The 21,551-nt window shown below is 34.7% G+C and overlaps 1 protein-coding gene across 2 annotated transcripts in view; it reads right to left on the bottom strand.

Moving 5' to 3' along the window:
* GPC5 (glypican 5) overlaps window positions 1-21,551 on the bottom strand; it is a 1,134,491-nt gene that overhangs the window by 580,492 nt on the left and 532,448 nt on the right. The gene's annotated exons all lie outside the window — the stretch shown is intronic.

Genomic DNA, 21,551 nt, shown 5'->3' with positions numbered 1-21,551 from the left:
TTCTACTTAGATGTCCAGTTAACATCATGGGTAACCTCATGATGAAGTCATGCTTCAACTATAACATTGATGCTCGCTCTAGAAGAGGTTTCCTCACTTTTTGCAATATAGATAGGTGGATAATTTTTCAAATCTTCAAGTTCTGGTTTCCCTTAAGAACTCCTTCAATTCAACTGTCTCCTCTTGCATTTTACCATAAACAGTCAGGAGGAACCAAGCCATTCCTTTAACACTTGGCGTAAAAGTCTTTTAAACTAAACATTCAATTTCATCACTCCTAATTTCTATTTTCTATAAAACATGAGAACACAGTATAGGCAAGTTCTTTGCTACCTTATAAGATCACCTTTCATCTTTCTAATAACATGTTCCTCATTTCCATCTGACACTTCACCATAATGATCTCTAACCTCCATATTTTTGCCAATATTCTGCTCATGGTTATTTACGTACTCCAAGATTGAAGCTTTCTTGTGTGTACTTGCCAGAATCAGCCTTAATTTCATTATTTCTAATACACACCTCAAAACTCCCCCAATGACTTCCCATTACCCAGGCACAAAGCTGCTTCCACATTTTTAGATATTTTACAGTAGCAACCCAATTCTTGGCACCAAAATCTGTATTATTCTGCTCAGGCTGCCATAGCACAATACCAGAAAGTAGGCTTACACAATAGAAAGTTATTTTCTCACAGTTCCGGAGGATGAAAGTCTGAGATTGGGGTGATTAGCATGACTGAATCCTAGTGAGAGCTCTCTTTCCAGCTTGCAGATGGCTGCCTGTTTGATGTGTCCTCACAAGACAGAGGGATAGAGAGAGAGTTCTGGTGTCTCTTCTTCTCTTTTAAAGCACCAGACCTATCAGAGTAGGGTCCCACTGTTACGGCATTTAATTGTTACCACCTTCTCACATATTCTATCTCCAAGGATAGCCACTTTGAGGATTAGGGTTTCAGTGGGATGAAATTGCATAGTGGAGGGCAGAACAAATTCAGCAATAACTTACCTCATAATTCAACCCCATCATATTGAATGTATTTAATATGACCCAGTGGAAGAGGATCAGTTGGGTATTAGCAGAGGAGGAAGTAGCAGACAGAAAGGATGTAGAGATTAATGAACAAAACAGGCTACTGACTACTGATGTTTCTCTTGGATGACTATAGCTGAGTCTCATGGAGTGGGGTAGCCTGCAGGAAAACAAGACTGAACAGATGCTATATAGGCATGGATAAATTTAAGGCAATCTTTTTCCAGATCCTCAATTTCTCTGTATGCATGCTTTCCAAAAATGAACTTGGCTACTAATGTGTCTGTGTTTTCAGAATTCTCCTTTCTCTAACTCCTCTTTTAAAATATCCTTTTCCCTTCTTTACAAAAGTAAGGCAAACGTGTCACCATCTTCTACAATTCATTGCCCAGGAGTATAAAATTGCAAGGAGTGAGACCCACAGGAGAAAGCATCATGGAAACATCCATACTTTATCTAGCAATGCTTTGAACTATCTACCTTAGAATTAGAATTAAGAACACCTAGTGATTAATACAAGGAGGTTCATTAACTTATTTATTTGAACAAAAAAAAAAAAAAAGAAACTGGACCTTTCCTGATGCGAGGTTATCTAATTTGGAGCTGAATTTGACAATGAGGGTTGCTTTCCCTAATACAGTTTGTAGACTGAAAGAGCTAAATGGCAGTTCTAATGTTTTGATGTAAATCATGTATACAATGAAAGTATCCAGACAGTATCTTCTTTGCAAATATTTAAATTTGTAATAAATATTAAGCTGTCAGTTTCAAATGAGAAAAGAGGATACATAAATCTTTAAAAATTATTTTAGGTGTTGCATGAGTGATATCTAAACAGTGCCATGTACCCATGAACTATCTTTCAATCTTCTCTGAAGGGTGCTGACATGGTTTCCTTGTCTTATCTATTTCCTTATGAACCATAAATCCCTAACACTGGAGGTAACGTGACCTTTCTTTTCTGTATAGTAGTGTGTAACACAGATTTGTATGTTGAATGTTTAATGGTGCCAGAGAAAAAGAGCCCATTAACTGCATTTTCATTATAGGAATGACCTGACATCAGTGTCATAGTACTCAAAGGACTTTAGGTAGAACTCTCTGCTCATGGACAGAGCTTAGAACAATTATTCTCCTCAATCTGACTCCTTGCCTCTTCCAAGGGTCTCTGCCTCTGTCTTTAACATAGATGTTTCTAAGAACTCTATCTTGAACTGTTGCTCTTTATACTAAATATGAACCACCTGGGTAATTCCATTCACTCTCCAACTGTGCTAATGACTGCCAAATATGCATTTGCAAAATAGACTTTGTCCCTAAATTTCAGACATCTGAAAGCTGAATACTTCAAAGCACATTCAAAATCACTGTGCCTAAAGTGAACTTACAACATTCCTTCCTAAGGTTATCTTCTTTAGACTTCCTATTTGCTTACTATTTCTAATTTCTCCCTATTTTGTAAATTTGAAATCTGGCATTCATTCTTGAATCTTCCTTCTTCATCACTGTTCCACATTTAATTAGTCACAAAATTCTGCCAATATATATACAGTATAGTTGGCAAATCCTTTCCCTACCAGTTTCCTAGTTAAGGTACTCATTATTTCTCTGCTGAAATAACTACAACTGCTTCTTCCAATGCCTTGACATAACCTTAACTCTGGGGTAATATATCTAAAACTTCAATATTCCTCTGGAGCTCTAATGCTTAAAATGGTTTGTTTCTCCATAGCAAATTTGGTACTTAAATTATTAAAATGTGCATCCATACCATTTAAAATATTTACATAAGTACTCCATAATATATTGTAGTCATATGCAACTCATACAAAAGATACCAAAACTAGAAATATTTAATTGATATTAGAAATTAAAATAAATGGCATTTCTAATACTTCTTCCCCGGATTTAAAAGATGCTATCAAAGTAAATCTCAATTCAGCAACCTAATTCTTTCATTTCATACTGTAGTGAATCCTGTCAAGCACCTGTTGCTATTCATCTCCTTCACTTTAGATAACACTACTTTCCAGATAAAACCCAAACTTTGTTTTTAGCATAATATATAGGGTACTCCATGATTTGAGTCTTCACTAGATTTCTAGTAATACTGAATTTATTGAGATTACCTCCTGATATGGCTGTTATCTTTACTAAGTGGGAATTCATCCACAGAAGAAAGTATGGTATCTCCAGAGACTAAAACAAGTGGGTTTTAAAGAAATGTTTGCTGGGTGAATGTCAAATGTTTTCTCTCTATGGGCCTTTCCTTTATAATTGTATTGTCTTAACAACCCAACAATCCATTCTATTATTAATTAGAGTAAAAAATTGTAATTATATTGCTCTGACAGTGTAAACTCTGTTATTTCATTAAAATAATAATTGCAAGAAGTAAATTTAGATTGTAGAAATACAGTCATTTGATTTTGTTTAATAACAGAAGGACAGTAGTTATGAGGCTAATAAACTTCTAGTAATAAATGACCAGTGACAGATAATGAGATTGTAGGTCTCACGCTGTTTTGGATAAAGTATTCTAGTTGATTAATAGTTTGATTACTTTGGATACTGATGAAGTAGAAATAATGTTTAACCTTGTGAAGTCAGACTGCACCAATTTCGCTCTTATTTTATCACTGACTGCGTCCCAGGTCAAACTATCTAACACAATTATGCCTCAGTTTCTTCACCAAAAATAGTGACAAGCATAGTATCACTCTCATAGAATTTTTAAGAGAATTAAATGAGGTTACACAGGTAAATATTCACAAAAGAACAATTTAATTTATAAATACATACAAAGGATTTACAGTTGGGCCAGAAAATGCTAAGTATTTACTTCATGTCAGTTATCATTATACCTACAACATACAAGAAACAAAATAAGTTGGATTTTTAAATCAATTTCTGTCTTGTAAAACAAAACGTCATATTGCACATACCTGGAATAAAAACCCTGCATTTTAATATCCTGTATATTAGTAAATAAGGGTTTTTAAAACCACAATCACAGGAAGGATTCATATTTTCCATGTAATTTTCATATAAGGTCATGGTTCATGCTATGAGTTTTTTAATAATTGGCTTATAGATTGCTAAGATTCAGGTAAATCTTTTGTTGAATACATTGGTTATGTATTTATTAAGGACTCTTTTTGTATCAGGAAGGCACTGTTCTAGGCCCTAGTAATTCAGTAAGGAATCTAAGTCTCATATCCTATGGAGTTTACAGTAAACAAATAAGTGTATACCATGATGTCAGAAAATAATACAGGCTTTGAAGACACTCGATAAGCATTAATATACGGAAATAATGAAGGGGGACCTACCTGGAGTCATTTTTAAAAAAAGAAGTCAGAGAAAACTTCCTAGAGAGGCAACTTTTAAAAAGATATTGGAATAACGTTGGAAAGCATGCTTTATGAATATCCGAGGAAAGTAGTTTTAGCAGCAGAGGGAGCAGCAAATGCAAAGGCCCTCTGGTAGAAATATGCTTGGCAAATTGGAGGATTATCAAGAAATCCAGTGAGATTGTAAGTAAGCAAGATGTGTATTCATGCATATGCATGTACAACCATGTGTGTCCACACATGCACCATGAAGGAGGTAAAAGATGAGGTCAGAAAGGGAACAGTCAGAACATAAAAGTCCTTATAGAAAAGGGAGTTTGGTTATATGCTGAACATCATAGGAAGTCATTGGAACAACTAAGCAGAGAAATAGCATGAACTAAATTACATTTCAGGAAATACCATTATGACTGCAAAAAAGTCAAAAAGGAGGCAGGAAGGTAATTTGGTAGGCTACCATAGTGTTCTACATGGGAGATGGCAGAGGAATAAACTAGAGCATCATGAGAAGTCTCAGTCTGCTTGGGTTGCCATAACAATGCACCATAGACTGGATTTGTTTAAACAACAGACATTTATTTCCTTGAAGTTCTATCCTACAAGTTTGAGATAAAGGTGCCAGTATGGCCAGTTTCTAAATAATTCTTTCCCTGGCTTGCAACTGGATGGATGCATTTTCACTGTGTCTTCACATAGCAGAAAAAGAAAGAGATCTCTTCATCTTAAGACCATCATGAGGGTCCTGCCCTTGTAACTTAATGTAATCCTAATTACCTCCTAACGGTCTCCTTTCTTAGTAGCAAAACATCAAGGGTTAGGGCTTCATCATATGAATTTTGAGGTAGGGGGCATGCAAACAAATATTCAGTGCACAACAGAAATGCTGGAGGGAACTGTTAAATGTTGCAAATATACTGAAGGTACTTTTTTGATAAACTGAGAAAAAGAAAGGAGACAACAAATCTTTTTCTAACAAAGCTTTGGTCTGAGCAACTGTATAAATGCTTGTGCCGTATATGGAGATGCTCAAGACTGGTGTAAAAGCAGATTTAGGGGGAAATCAGGAATTGTGTTTGAGACACATTGAATTTCCACTTGGACATCCAATTTGAGAGAGGAGTAGGAAGAAACTCAATGGAAAGCTGGTAAATAATAAGCATGGAGAACAAATGAAGTTGAAAGTAAAACTGATTCTACAGTAAGACAAAGGCTTATTCTAATTTTCTTCTTGCACCTTCATTCAAATAGCATGAAATCAGCTTCTGTTTTTATCATGGATGATCTGTCCAGCAGACATAGAAGAGAAGCCATAACAGCCCTTTAAGAATAGTCAATTTTATAATATTTGATAAAACTTGAACAAAAGCGTGCTATTTATTTTGTTCAATAACAAGACATCAAAGTACCTTTTGTAAATGCAGGGTTGTTCTTTTGTAATACTATCCAATAACATAAGATCTTGGCTCAGGTAAGTAAATTTCATTTATTTTGCACCAAATTTACCAGGAACATGCAACAAATAAATAGCAATTCTGTAAAACCATTAATATGTCAAATCCATAGCAGAAGAATGTTTGATATATACGCAGTCAGAGATGAGAAGGCCTTGCTTAATCAAAAACTTCCTGTTAATCAAGACTAATAGAAGATAGAGTAATAAATAATCTCTGACATAGCAAAAGCAGTCACATTTAACTGAAAGATAGATTTTACATATGGTTGATGCGATAGAACTATCAAGCTAACAAGAGCCCTTGGGGCCAGTTTGAATATTCATTAATCAGCCCTACTTTGGATTTAACTTAGAATGAAACTGTCAACGAACAAATGGGCTTTTGTAGAAAAGGTTATAAACAAAATCCAATGAATTGGCAAATTGGAAAGTCTTGAAAGAGAATAAATGCTGTAAGATTAAGAACTGAATAGAAGACTTGAGCTCAGCTCTCTGCAGGGAACACAAAAGCTCCTCACTAAATCAGGTAGCTTTGGAGAACATTGTTTTTTAATGGTTTTTCAGAAAGAAACATCTGCCCTGGTAAGGATATATTTTAAGAAAAATTTTTGAAGATGGCTTAAACTTTTTAATTCTCCTATTTTCTACAGCACATTGAAAAAGACAGGCTTCTAAACAAATGGATTATTTTTCAGTTCAAGAATCACTAATCTCATTTCCTGGATGAGATGATTTATCCAAAATGTACAAATAGGTGATTTTTCTCCAAATGCATAGTAATAAGAACGATGATTAATGCAAAGGGGCAGATTGGCATAAGCAGAAGTTGGAGTAGTGATCCCAACTAAAATCTCTGTTAGGACAGAAAAAATTAACAAACGATCAAACACCTGTGTACGAAAACAAAACAATAATAAACAAACAAACAAACCAAAATGGGATCTGTATCAACATTCTAACACAATGTTGAATGGAAACTGACAGTCTCAGTGACAGGAGAGTTGGCCCTGAGGAAAGCTCAAAGTCCCAGGACCCAATTGAAGGGGGACCAAGTTCTTATCATCTGGAAGAAGGTTCCATTTTGGACTCATCCCTAAAATGTTTTAACACAAGAGCCTCCTGGATTTTTTACAGGCAATTCCCAATTTTTGAATGTTGGTCTCAAATTAAAAAGTATTTAAGTACTGCATAAGCCTCTGTTTTGTGAGTCAAATAAACCATAATTCTTGACTGAGTTCACCTGAGTGGGTTTCTATTTTTTTTTTTTTAACCACAGATTTAGGGGGTAAAGTTTACCATAATAGAATATGAAAACTCTTTTGTATGCATGTGTACAGAGATAGTATACACAGGCTTCTGCTTGAATTGTATGATCTGATATTTAAAACAGACCAAAACAAATAACTACCAAAGTGCTTATAGATTGATAAAATATTAGACTTTTAATAGATCTTAAGGTTTACTATTACATGAGTTTTTCTTTTAAAAAAAGATGTTTCTTGAAAAAAATCAATGTTTTATCATAAAATATGCAAACAGGAGAACGAATAAAACAAAGTATATGATATAATAAGTGTAAAGTGAACATATCCAAGAAATAAAATATTTGTCTGTACCCCAAAAGCCTCCAACTTATGCATTCCCTATAAAAACCCCTGTTCTCACACTAGTAAAAACAATTTTCTTAAATTATGATAATTTTTATAATTTCCTGATTTGCTTTTTATTTTCCTATGTATTTTCCTTAATATAGTTTAGTTTTATCATATAAAAATTAATGAATTGTTTAAATGAGGTTGTATTGTATATATTATTTTTTTCTTGTTTTGTTAGCTTAGCATTACACATGCTAGAATTATCCATGCTAGGTGTTTGTTTTTTTTTTTTTTAGGGGGTAGGAGTGCATCATTTATTCATCTTCTTTGCTATATAATATTCCATTTTATGGGACACCTGGGTGGTTCAGTGGTTGAGTGTCTGCCTTTGGCTCAGATCATGATCCAGGGGTGCTGGGATCAAATCCCATATCAAGCTCCCTGCGGACAGCCTGCTTCTCCCTCTGCCTATGTCTCTGCCTCTGTGTGTCTCTCATGAATAAATAAATAATATCTTTTTTAGAAATTCCATTTTATGAGTATACACTATAAATTATTTGTTCATGTATATGTTAATGGGCATTTGGATTATTTGAAATTTTTCATTATTACAAAATAATCCTCTTATTTTTCAAATGAAGAAATTAAGGCCAGTGGTCTCAACAATTAGCAATGGACTGAAGTAAACTGCCCTTGTTTCATGTCTTGTATGTTAGTGCTGTTTCCACCACTCTGGTTTGTGTCATATGTAATTTCTACTGAAGTGAATGTAGACTCAGCTCTATAGCAGCAAGCTCATCATTCAGAGTGAGGTAGGGAATCCACTCCATTTTACACATCAGGTAGCTCTTTCCTATATAAGCTTAAATTTTGCTATTAAATGTACTATTCAAAATCTCTTTTTATTTATATTACCACTGAAAAATCCGGTGGGAAGGCAAGAGAAGCTAGAGTACCCACCATTTAGAAGCTTTAAATATGGTCTAAAAATGAGATTGAATATATCATGTACATACTTTTTCAACCACTACTGAAGAAAATCATAATATTAAGCAGTTACCTCTCCTCTACAGATATTCTGGAGCACAAAGGCAAAGTCCAAGTTGGAGTTAGGTCTTGAGGAATCAGAGACATGCAGGTGGTAATGAAGCCTGTGATTCCTCAGGGACAGAAAAACTGGTTAAAAGAGAAAGAGGTTTGAAAACCAAGCCTGAGGAAGCACAACAGGGAAGGGCTGAGTAAGGTGCATGGGCCTCAAGTGGCCTGAAGTGGCCAGGGAGTAACAAGGAAAGCAGTAGACCGAGGTGTCACAGATGCTAAGAGAAGAGAAAGCATGAAAAGTCAACGAAGAGGTCAAAAGCTTTGAGAGACCATGAAAATGGAATGCTGAGAATGTCTACTAGATTTGGTAGCAGAGAGGCCACTGGTGACCTCAGTAGGAATGGTTTTGGTGGAATGATGGGACAGAAATGCTGCTTGCAGAGGACAATGGAGGAAGGAGGATGATGAGAGAAGTTGGAGATGATTTTTACAGACGACACTTTCAGGAACTTTGGGGAACAATGAGGTGGCAGTAGCTGAACCTAGATGAGTAAGTCAGAGAGGTAAATAGAAAGATCTATTTGTTTCTACTTTGGAAAAGAGTTTCAAGTTACCAAGAAAAGGACAGGATCTAAAATAAGTAGAGAGATGGGATTGGGAAACCATAAGGTCTTACCTCAACGATAGCAGTAGAAGGGAAGAAGAGGATGGTGGAGCAAATGGATGGAGTGCCCACCAGATGGCCTCATTTATGTCTAGTCTTATGCTAAAACTATTTTTTTTTATTCTAGTGAAATCTTGAAAAACATCCTCAACTAAGACATTTGCTTTCTTTCTGTTCAATATTCTTACATTGTCCTCTCATTTAGTTAGCAAAGGATATTGTAGGCTTGCTGTACAATGTGTAAATTGGATGTATTTCTAGTTTTAGTAAAGTTTCTCAGGAGGTATGGTGCATTTTCTGCTTTGTGATATGGTCTATAATCTCTATCTTCCAACCAATTTTCTAATACTTTTTCTTTCAATTTCCTTCAGTAAACAATAGATTCATGGTTAATTTTCTATATACTGTACAAGGGTGTTTGAAGCCGTCACATTTGATATTTAATGTGAGGGAGATTGGCATACCTCATCTATTTTATTACATCCCTGTGGAAACTTCAAGTTGATGTTTGAGATTGTATCAGTCAGGATCTGTACAGAAATTACAAGACTACAAAATACCCTAAGTGTTTTAAGTGAAGGAAATTTATTCCAGAGAATTGATTACACAGGTGAACAAAAACTGAGAAACCAAATAGCAAGGAGTCAACCTACAGATGAATAGCATAAGAAACTGCTTTTTTTTTCTCCTTCCAATGGAGAAACAAATAAAAGAGATAAGATTACCAAAATTTAGGGGCTGGGTCACCTATCAAAAGCTGTAAGCTCTGATCCTATCCAGAAGAAGCAGGAACCCTGTAGGTGATTAGGTGATTAGGATACACTCAGAGAAGCTACCCAGAGCATTAGAAATGAGAGAAGGAGACTGCCTTCCCCCTTCCTCCTTCCAGCAGGAGCCTGGGTGGATTATGAAGCCTGCAGATGACTGCCTGCTCCACTTCATGACAGAGTAGGGCAGAAGGTCAGGAATGAACCTGACAGCATAGGCCAGAACATCACTAACAGGTTGTTTGCATACTATAACCTTGTATATGCCAGTTCATTTCAATGCACATCAGTTTTGAGAACTAGGTGATTTGCTAAAGGAAAAATTCTTTACCTAGAATATGCTTATTATAGAGGCTCAAGAAATGGTATTTTCTCCTTTCTTCCATCGCCCCCAAGCTTTCACTGTGTGATGATTTTAAAATGCTGACGCTAAGTCAAAACTCCCCGGGGAAATCAGATAAATATGTAGATTTTTGGATCATATGAGGAAGTTTACAGCGAGTCTCCGAAGTCTGAATTTAAATAAAACAAAACAACAAGAAAGGCAATTTTGATGAAGAGCTGTATTAGTGAACCCAAATGCAGGGAACAGATATAATCATATTGGGACACCTTCTACCATATATCAATTGCTCACCACCAACATCGTGGGATGTGACTCTAGATTTCTTTTTGGCTCTGTTGGTAGCTTTCTCACGTCCTACATGCTGGGACACCAGTCAGCTCTTATTGGAGGACTTATTGTGTTTTAATTCTAGAATTTTGAAAACTAAGTCATTTTGCTTTATTTTCCCTTTTCTTCCCATCCCACTCTCACCAGATATTCACAGCAGTTACTAGAGTGACAAGATTGTATTCTATGTGAACAATGTGTTAAGGTAGAAATCTTGGGTATTACAAAACAAACAAACAAAAAATATGAAGCAAATGTTAGGCTGAGACCCAATGCCAAATAAAGGACATAATAAATGGTACAGTGAAATATCCCAGAAGATACATTTTAGATTTGACTCCAAAGAAAATCTACTCGATTCAACATGCAAGTAGGCATTAATTTGGGAGATACTAACCTCAAGTTAAAAAAAAAAAGAGTACTTAGCCTAGCAGCAATTCAAGAACTAGTTTGTCCTTCCTCGTAGAAGTATAACACTGTAACACAAGTGTAAATGATTTAGCAGATAGCATTTGAGTCCAATTACTGAGCCCCATATGCTATATGATATTTAAACAGCTGGACCTGCTGTTTCTATATTAAACTATTTCCTTATAACAGGTTTATGATTTATAGTAGTGCTCCAGATTTAATGAGTCATAAGAAGTTCATTTTTTTCCCTAGTGAGATTTTTTTCCTCCCAAAATATAAACAGGTATAAGATATTTTTTAAATGTTAATCATCATATAGTGTTTGGTTCTGAAACACGGCTTACAAGAGAAAGTCAGCTAAGCGTCTCTGTGATCATTAAGAATCTGCCAACAGTGAATAGTTGTTTTCCTTCCACATTATGGACATTGTTTTTTTGTTTGTTTGTTTTGTTTTGTTTTACTAAAATCAGTATTTCAAAAGGAATTTGAAGAATTACTTCAACTACAGTTTAGTTGAGTCCATCTTGATGCCAAGTATTTTGTATATTGGTGTTTTGGGTGAGGGAGGATAAAGGATATTGGTATTTTAAGGAGGAAGGAAAGTATTTCTCTGAACAGTGACCCTTCTGTGCAGGGCTGGATCCTCTCCCTCCTCCTTACTGGTGAGGTCAGGCAAGCCCATTTCCTCCAATATTCATTCATAGGTTTGTCAAATGAATGGGTGGGTTTAGTGTCTTATGAAATTGTGGAAATTCCCTGGAGAAGAGTCTGTACAGTCGACATGTTTAAGACTCAATAAATTACATGCAATGAGATCAGTCCTTTAAATTATTAAATAGCTCTAATAACCTATAGCCAGCAACCTTACAGAGACATTTTGAGAATGAAATTAAGTAATCTGTTGAAATGTTTGTGAGATTGTTGCACTTCAAAGCATTGTACAATGTGTGGCTTTAATATGCCATGATTAATTTCTGAAGGAAAATATGCAATTTACCCTCTATGTAAAAAAGTCGCATATGTAGCAAACTATCAAAAAGTTTTCTCTGTCATTTATAACTCTATTACTCTTTTTTTTCATCTAAAGGGAAATTATATGTTTATTAACATTAAAAATAAAATACCAGATATGACTTTGAATTCTCTTTATGAGACATCTTCATGATTTCAACAAAGACCTAATCTACAACTTAATTCACTTGGTGATTTGCAAAAACCTAGCAATTCAGCTGGAGTTACTGAAATGCTAGAAGCCAGCTGTGAAGACTGGCAGACTATATGCTGATAGCCAATTAAATACTTAAAAGATTTTAAATTCTTAGAATGGTGTGTCAAAAGTGCTACAAACCCACGGAAACAAAACAAATCACTTAACACCAAGCCATTTGAACCTTTCAGCCACAGAGTTCCAAAGCATGTTAATAGACGAAATCTTTGTCATGGAGGAAGAGATAGTTTTACTATTTTAGCTCTAAAAATATAGGAACTTATAAATCTAGTCATCCATATACATTCACTAAGAAAAATTTTTCATTAATCCTGATAAAAGTGAACAGTTATTAAGACAATGTCTTCTCATTAGATCCTGAGATTGGCTTTGGCTGCCCTCAGAACAGAACTGGTTATAGAAAATGAAGCATAATGTAATTTAATTATAAAATAGAATACTATTTTTATGAGATAGTTGGACCTTATTATCTGTATGGCCCCATATCACTCAGAGACTGTAGCATCTATGATTATTTAATCAACTAAATATCCACTTGGCTTGATACTTGACTAAATAAAACACACATGCCACACAAACTGAAAGAAAGTAATCTCACAAGACACTTAAGATAGTGTCTGTGCTTACCTTGGTAAAAATACGAGAACTGTTTTGCTCAGAATCTACATTTTTTTTTTAGTCCATTAGTTTGGTTCTAGACAGAATTTTACTATCTCACACATACATTGTCACATGTGCAAACACAGAAAAATGTATATAAAGAAAATGGAAACCACATTATTAATAAATAACTTGCATATATATTGTGAATAAAATATCTGAATGGAAATTTTGTTTCTATAATAACCTGCACTATTTTTTTTAAGAAAAACAAGGATTTAGACCACCACTGAAAATATTAGACCCAGGACTTAGACCACCACAAAGACAAGTGTACTGGGAAAATATTCTCCATTTCATCTTGGTTCCTTGGGCCTCTTGGTCTTTCTCTAAAAGCAACAATTTTTGTTATGATTTTCTACCCCCAGCTCAGAAGTGCTGTGCTGGGGGAATCCTATTTAAATTTGTGATCTTCCAAACCTATCCAGGAACCAGGATTTTTATTACAGTATTTATTTTTTAATTTTGTGGCAGTTTTGATTCCAATCAGTCCAAGAACCAAAAAAATTCAAACTGACTTTGGTCCAGCTTTTTCCATGTTCCATGTAAAAACGTATATATGCACACATAATTTTGTGTGTTTGTGTGTATGTACAAATATACATATAGATGGATAAATACATAGACAGGATAGATTCAGATAGTATTAATTCACCTTATAAGTTGCCTGAGGTAATAGAAAAGAATGGCTTAGTTATGCATTAGCACCAAATGGAACTTTGGTTGTATATAAAGAGACTACCTGTAATAATAAATGAAAATTAAACAACATCATAGGCAGACATATACTCCCAAAAGAAGGTGGGAAGGGGCTCATAGATAAAAGGTGCAAGACCACTCTCTCTGAGCACACAACAGGCATGTGTGGACACACCTGCCCAATATTTTAAGCTCTTGATTTTCACTTTTTAAGTTGGACTGCATGACAGGAAGTAAGCCAGCCCTCGGGATCAGCTTCATTGACCACTTCCAATGTGGAATTTTGTCGCAGTGCTGCCCTCACTTGATTATGAGCTCCAGACAACTCTCTGGACTTTTCTCCTTCAGTTGTCTGTGAGCAAGAGAAGAGAAGAAAACTGATAAAACTTTGAAGCAGTTCTTTCCCTCCTCTTGAACTTTGTTATCTTTCTCTGTGGAAACAAGCTTTCTTTTTTTTGGAGGTGGGGGCAGGAGGGAGGAAAAAAGAAAAAAAAAAGCACTCTTAGCCTTTTCTCTGTCTTTTGTTCTTGAGCTCTATGTAGTCTTGGGGAAAATTATCAAAAAATAAATTCTTAAGAATCTTAATTAGGATTTATTTTAAAATCAAATGCAACACAAAGAGCAAATGCTACTGCAGTGCAGACATCATATTCTGGCCACAAGGGGGCTTATGAAATAAAAGAAATCAAAAACAGAGGCAAAACACAGTAAGTGAGGACAAAGAAAAGGCTAGAGATTAGTTCCTAAATACGTTTACTACTGAAGGTATCATTTTAGGAAGAATATTTCTGATGTATGATGACAGGGAATAGACCTGAGTAAGCATGATGACTTTCAGTTCTACTCACAAATTTAATAAAATCCTAAGAGATCATAAACTGGCAGCTGCTTTGTGAAAATGAAATGCTAATGTTCACAATTAGAATTTTTATACCCATAGCCGTAAAGTATATAAAGGTATTAGGTTCTTTTCTAACGCAATCGCTGTATAATTTATGTATACTACAGAGATTAAATCATTTGAGGTAAGAGAGAAAAAACACTGATAAGTATGCATTTGACCATTTGAAATATGCCTAGAAAGTACTTAAATAGAAAAACACCTATTTAGAAGTGAGAATAAAAGGAATGTTTTACCTGAAACAAGAACTTTAATAAATACTGCCTTAAAAGGAGAGGAAGAGTCCTGACACTATTATATGCTTATTGAAGTCTTAAACAATGTCAAGGATGGAAACAGTTTCTGATGTTATGTAAGTTTATTTTAGCTCCTATTGGCTTTTTAAAAAGCTTTTTGGGGACTTAATTTAGCAAGAAAGAAGACAAGTACCCTAATTCCATTCTTTTTTTCATATAAAACCTTAATACGGGCAAGAGCGTTGTGAGATGGATATAGATCAGGACACATTGCAAGGGACCATAAATTCTGCATTCTGTTGGAGGCATAGAATCACAGGACAGAGAATCAGAAAGGATTAAAGCATATTTATGGATCCAGGTAGGACAGCTGTAACAATACTGCTGTTTAAAAACCAAAAACATGTTAAAAAAATGAAAACACATGAAATTAAAATGAGATTGTCTACAGGAGATCACAGGGTTAATATAAGTAGAAATGGGTCGGTTCACAGGATTCTGCAACAAATGAGGAAAGAATAGAAAATGTGATCCTCTTTCTGAAACTAAAATTATTGATTCATTAATTTATTAGGCACTATAACTTGATGCTTATGTGTGTGGGGTTTGGAGTCAGAAACACAGACTTCAATTCTGGCTCTACCATTATATGACCTTGGGTAAATAATTTCATTTTCGTAAGCCACTTTCTTTTTTTTAAATCTGTGAAATGGGTATAATTATGTCACCTCACAGGATGCTATGGGAATTAAATCAATTAAATTTTAAAAACACTTCACAAAGCTTCTGGCACTTAGTCCCAATAAGTGATTCAACTCTACTTACTGGGCAAATATTATATAAGTTTCATAATATTTATTTATATATTTACAATAAAACGATTTATATATACATAAATCTTGTCAAAGATTTTATGTAAAATGCGAGTTATGAATCTAAGACTGCGTAAAATGCTTTGAGGATATTAAATAGAGCTATTTCCGAAGCAGTGAGTAGTACACCAGGTCTTGCAACCATTTATCAATACATGACGATTTCAGAATAAGTCATAAACTACATGAAAGAGCAGACTTAGCCTCAGCAGGACAGTGACTAGAAACAAACTGCGAGGATTCATTTGAGATTGTGGCAACTCTTCTTCTAAGTGTTGTCTTCTGTTGTTTTCTCTGGTTTTAATATATAAATGCAGGGATTTACAATTAACTCATAATCCACTCAACACTTTCATTAAGGACATTTCTATATAAAATTATACCTTTTGTATGTAAAGTTAAAAGTATTTGCTTTTTACTTTGTAGGTGTCTGTTAAGCCTACTGAAAGGCTTATGGCAGCCAAGGCAAGCCCAAATCTGCCACTACCATAGAACTGCAGGCACAGAGAAGCAGGAAACGCAGCCCCCAGTCTCCAGGTCACAGGGCAGGCCAGGCTACTCTTATTTCAGTGTCACCAAAATAACAGTCTTACAGGACTTGGGTACACTAAAGGCGGATTGATAGTATTCAAGGAAACTCAAGCATTTACTCTTCTTTTTACCCCAAATGAAGATAAGGTCTCACCAATGTCAAATTGATTTCAAAAACAAAAAGCGAAAAACAAAACAAAACAAAACAAACAAAAACAAAAACAAAAAGCGCCTAATATCTGTAAACTCTCTCTCGAATTGAGGCACTGAGTGCAGAGATCTTTTGCATAAATTATTCCTTAAGACTAATGCAAGGCCCAAGGGACAAAGGATGTAACACACAAAATTAGCATTTCAGTCAAGACCCTACACCAGCAGTGCTTCTCTCTCACCTCTGGGTTAGATACTTCAGAAAGCAGAGATACTGGGGGATATGTTGGCTCTGCTCCTATTCTGGATGGCCAACATGCTTCTGTGAATTGTGCATCCATCTATCCTTGACTAAAATATATTTGCATTTTCTGAGAGTGTGCGTGTACGTATGCGTGTGTGTGTGTGTTTCCCAATGAAGGAAAACTGTAAAGGACAAAAAACAAAAAAACAAAAAAACTATGATTCAATTGAGATGCCATGGACATATCAAACATGAAACGCCAATACTGGCTGAATAACCAAAAATCATATTAAAATATATGCAATTCTCATTTGCTGAGCATAAAAGCAAGGCTTTTATTATTATTATTAACTTTCTAGTATAAAATGTTCAAGTCTGTATAATGCACTCATATTTTTCATTAAGTATTTCATGTACTCTTAATGAACACATTTGACCATTGTTTTTCCTTATAATAATTTTGTATGCATAGCATTATTTTTCCTTGACAAATGAAGAGATTTATATATGGAATGAATAATATTTCTATTTGGAAAAATATTTCTATTTGGAAAAATATTCGATTTGGAAGTCCTTTTGTCTGTCTTCTATTTGTTTTATGGCTTCTTCTGATCATTCAGGATATAATTTGCTTTGAGGCAACATCAACAAATGGCCTCAGATCCATACCACAGGTCTTTAAGCAAATAGAGGAAATTGAAAAGCAATTGAAAAAGCATGCAGTTTTTCCCTCCAAAGTTCAAGCACTTGGAAAACTTAACTCCATCACCCTTTGCTCATTCAGAAACAATTCTGAGACACTGTTATTTGCCAGATACTGTGTTAGGCACTGGGAAAGTCTAAGTTAAATAAAATAAAAGTCAAATATTTTACTCAGCATCATATTATTACTCAGCATCTATGAATTCACAGGACACTATCTTATGAAAGTCTATTGCTATTCTTGGCAAAAACAGGCACTAAATTAAAAGTTAATTGAAACAAATAGAAGACCATTCATCTTTCTTAATTTATTTTGTAATGTAACAAACAGTGAGTGCTACTTGAGCACTCACTATTGTCATTCATTTATTTTTAAGACCTCATTTGCCCTTATTCATCTAAAGGGCATATTCTACAACCTTCTATAAATGAACACAAAGTAATAATTAAATGATTATCCTATACTCATAGGAATTCACTGACTTTTTAAATTTAATGTTTTATACTTGCAGCTTTATTTTGAAAATACTAGTTATATTTTTAAAATGGTAGAAATGAAAAGATATGAATTTACCACTGTTTTACTTTTTAGAAAAACCACAGGTCCTAGCATTCTATTTTTTAATTATTGATTTCAAAGTATTTATTCGAATATTTTCATAGTGGTTTTTATTTATTAAACACATCATTATTAGGATCCACTTTGTGCCTGTAAACCCAGGTAGATACAGAGGCGAATAAGATATGATACAAAACCTTGTGTAACACAATCAACGTCCATGATCTTGCAGATATTTATACACTACTTCCCCGAAAGACAGCAGAATACATATTATTTTCAGGGCCACCTGGAGCATTCACTGAGCTCAATCATATACAAGGTCATATGGCCAACTGAGGGACTCATATCATACAGAATATGTGGTACAAGTACAACAAATTATGTAAATTAATACTAAAGAAAGTACTAGAAAATTCTCAAGTATTTGCAAATAATATTTTTGTAATAAACTATGAGTAAAGAGGAGTTATAGGGAGAATAAAAACCATCTTGAAATGAGTTGATTGCAAAGGCAACATCGAAATGTGCAGAGTGAAGCCAAAGCCATGCTTAGAAGGAAATTAAAAGAATCACATTATTTTATTTGAAAAGGAGACAGTAGAACGTGATACAGCTAATTCCTATTGACCAGTATAGAGCTAGTTGATAGTTTCCAAAATGAATATATCAAAGTCAAAAGTTTATTAAAATCTGTACATATATTTTAGTTGTTTTTATATATGACTATGAAAAAATAGCTATAAATGAAAAACAGCTAAAATCATTGAAAATGAAAATTACTTTTTTATCAGCATGGTATTGGTATCATTTGAATTTTAAACCACATGCGTATATTATTTTGAAATGACAAATGAAAATACTGATTAAAACAAATTAATTCCTTTTTTCCATAAAATTTCAATGTTTCTATTATTATTAGTTAGAAGGGAAGTGATGACATAGGCCAGGTACATAGTGTGGGAGGGGATGGAACCAACTTTTTTTTTTTTTCAAGGTTTAAATAGACTTTACTGTGACAAGGAGGGCCCTACTGAATGGGGCCTTATAAACCAATATGTTTGGTCCCAGGATGTCACCATGGAGAAATCAAGAGGTCATGATTGTAGAAGAGGTCACTGTAATTGAAGGACATGATCCATGGAAGGCCGGCCAGGAATGTAGCAGACATGATCAGGACATGATCAGGTGGTCAGGTCACAGGGTGAGGGGACAGGACAGCCCCCTTCACTCCCGCTTCTTGTAGCTCTCCAGATGTGACAATGTCAACAAACATTTCCCTTTTCACCTTAAAATATGCTAGTTTGGCTATTATGAGGTGTGCAAATAAACAGAAAGCCTATCATAGCCTGATATAAAATAGGGCTGTGAAATTGGTAAGAATATTTTTTCTGGTATGCAATGTACACATACTGCAGAATGAACATTTATGCTTTAACAGTCATATATGCATAAAATTGCACAGTAGCATAAATATAAATTTACTCTATCCCATTAAATTTGTCAGAAGAAAGTACTTAAAAAGAAGAATTCACACATTAATTCTTGGTTATGCAATATGATTAAATTCATTTTATTAAAATATAATTCATAACATTCAAAACTATGCATGCTACAATATAAAAATACACTGCATGATAAAACAAAGTTAATCAACAAGTAGGCAGATCATGTAGGCAGCCAGTTTAATCATTCTCCAAGCCTATAATGCTATGACACTCATAAATTAATCAACAAATACAGTCCACTACATCTGTGTGTGTGTGTATGTGTGTGTGTGTGTGTGTGTGTGTGTGTGTGTGTGTCTCACTCTCTCTTCATTTTCATAATGTGAAATGGCAAAAAGCCCTCTGAAAAATGCAGGAATATTTGACCGTAAGACCTTTCTAGATCAAGGAAGATCTCTTTGGAAATAACTTAGTGTATAACACCTTCCACTACATTTGACATAGGACTAAGAGTTTACTTGGATATGGATCTACAGCAGGAGAGAAATCATAGCCTGGTGTAAGATGAAGTAGTAGCAAGGCACTTTTATGCTAGACACACAGAGTTTCAAAAACTCTTCAAGCCAAATGGAAATCAATACCTATTTACTTTTTAAAAACACACAATTTCTTAACCTTAGAAAGTGCTAATTGCTTATCACAAAAGTACAACTTCTCCAGATAAACCAAGTAAAGTTTGCTTAGGAAACAATCTCACATTTCACATAAATGGATTTAGGAGCCCAAGACTGTTAAAAATGGACACAGGCATACTTCAGAGATCCTGCAGGTTCAGTTCCAGACCACTAAAATCAAGCAAATATCTCAATAAAGAGGGTCAAATGAATTTTTTAGTTTCTCGGTGCATATAAATTGGATTTACACTAGACTGTAGTCTATTAAATGTGTGATAGCATTATGTCTAAACAAACAATGTACATGACTATGTACAAAAACACTACTGCTAGAAATAATCTAAACAATGTACACAACTTACATACTTAAAAAACACTACTGCTGAAAAATGCTAACCATCATCAGAACTTTCAGCAAGTTGTCACCTTTTTTGATGGTGGAGGGTTTTGCCTCCATGTTGATGGTTGCTGACTAATCAGGGTGGTGGTTGCTGAAGGCTGGGGTGGCTGTGATAGTTTCTTAAAATAAGACAACAAAGACACTTGTCACATCTATTGATTCTTCCTTTCACAAAGACGTTCTCTGTATAATACATACAACGCTGTTTGATAGCATTTTACCCATAGTAGAACTTTTTCCAGAATTGGAGTCAATCCTTTCAAACCCTGCTGCTGCTTTATCAACTAATTTTACATCATATTCTAAATATTTCATTGTCATTTCAAAGCAATCTTCCTAAGCATCTTCACCAGGAGCAGATTCCATGTTAAGAAACCCTCTCCTGGGCAGCCCAGGTGGCTCAGCGGTTTAGCACCGCCTTGAGCCCAGAGGATGTGATCCTGGAGACTCGGGATCGAGTCCCACATCGGGCAGCCTGCATGGAGCCTGCTTCTCCCTCTGCCTGTGTCTCTGCCTCTCTCTGTCTCTCAGGAATAAATAAATAAAATCTTAAAAAAAAAAAAAAGAAAAGAAACCATTTCCTTGTTCATCCTGTAAGAAGCAACTCTTCATCCATTAACATTTTGTCATGAGATTGCAACGGTTCAATCACATCTTCGAGTTACACTTCCAATTCTGTCTTGCTAATTCCATCACACCTGCAGTTACCGCCTGCACTAATAGTGTGTAAAATGTGTAAAAATTATAATATCTGTGAAGTGCAATAAAACAGAGCATGATAAAACAAGGTATGCCTATACTTCCACCATTCTTATATATTTAGTTACATTTGTTCACTTAAATTATCTTGGTGTATTTTTCCAACTTTAGTACTGATAATTGTTTCAGACTATGCCATCATTTTGAATACAAAGGAGACAGAGAATACTATTCTATACTTGCACATTTTTTCATGATGAGCCATAAACCTTAGAGACTTTTGTGGGCACTTCATAGTTATAAGAAGTGTTTAATATTACTATTTCTAGTTTCTTTGAGAATACACAAATGTGTTCATCATTTGAGGGTGATTTTGTTTTTCTACTATCTATAAGTAATTATTTTCCTGGCATTTAAAAGATCTTTCCTAAGAGTGATATAAACTCAGGAAATACTCTAATATCATTCATTCATTCAACAAATATTTGTTGATTACAAATCATAGTCTAGGCACTATTCTAAGTGCAGGAGATGCACAAGAGGCAATATCCTACTTTTG

Source organism: Nyctereutes procyonoides, unplaced genomic scaffold (assembly GCF_905146905.1).
Source record: "Nyctereutes procyonoides isolate TBG_1078 unplaced genomic scaffold, NYPRO_anot_genome, whole genome shotgun sequence".
In the NCBI taxonomy this organism is placed as follows: Eukaryota; Metazoa; Chordata; class Mammalia; order Carnivora; family Canidae; genus Nyctereutes; species Nyctereutes procyonoides.
The sequence above is the reverse complement of the archived record's forward strand: the minus strand, read 5'-3'. Positions and strand labels throughout refer to the sequence as shown.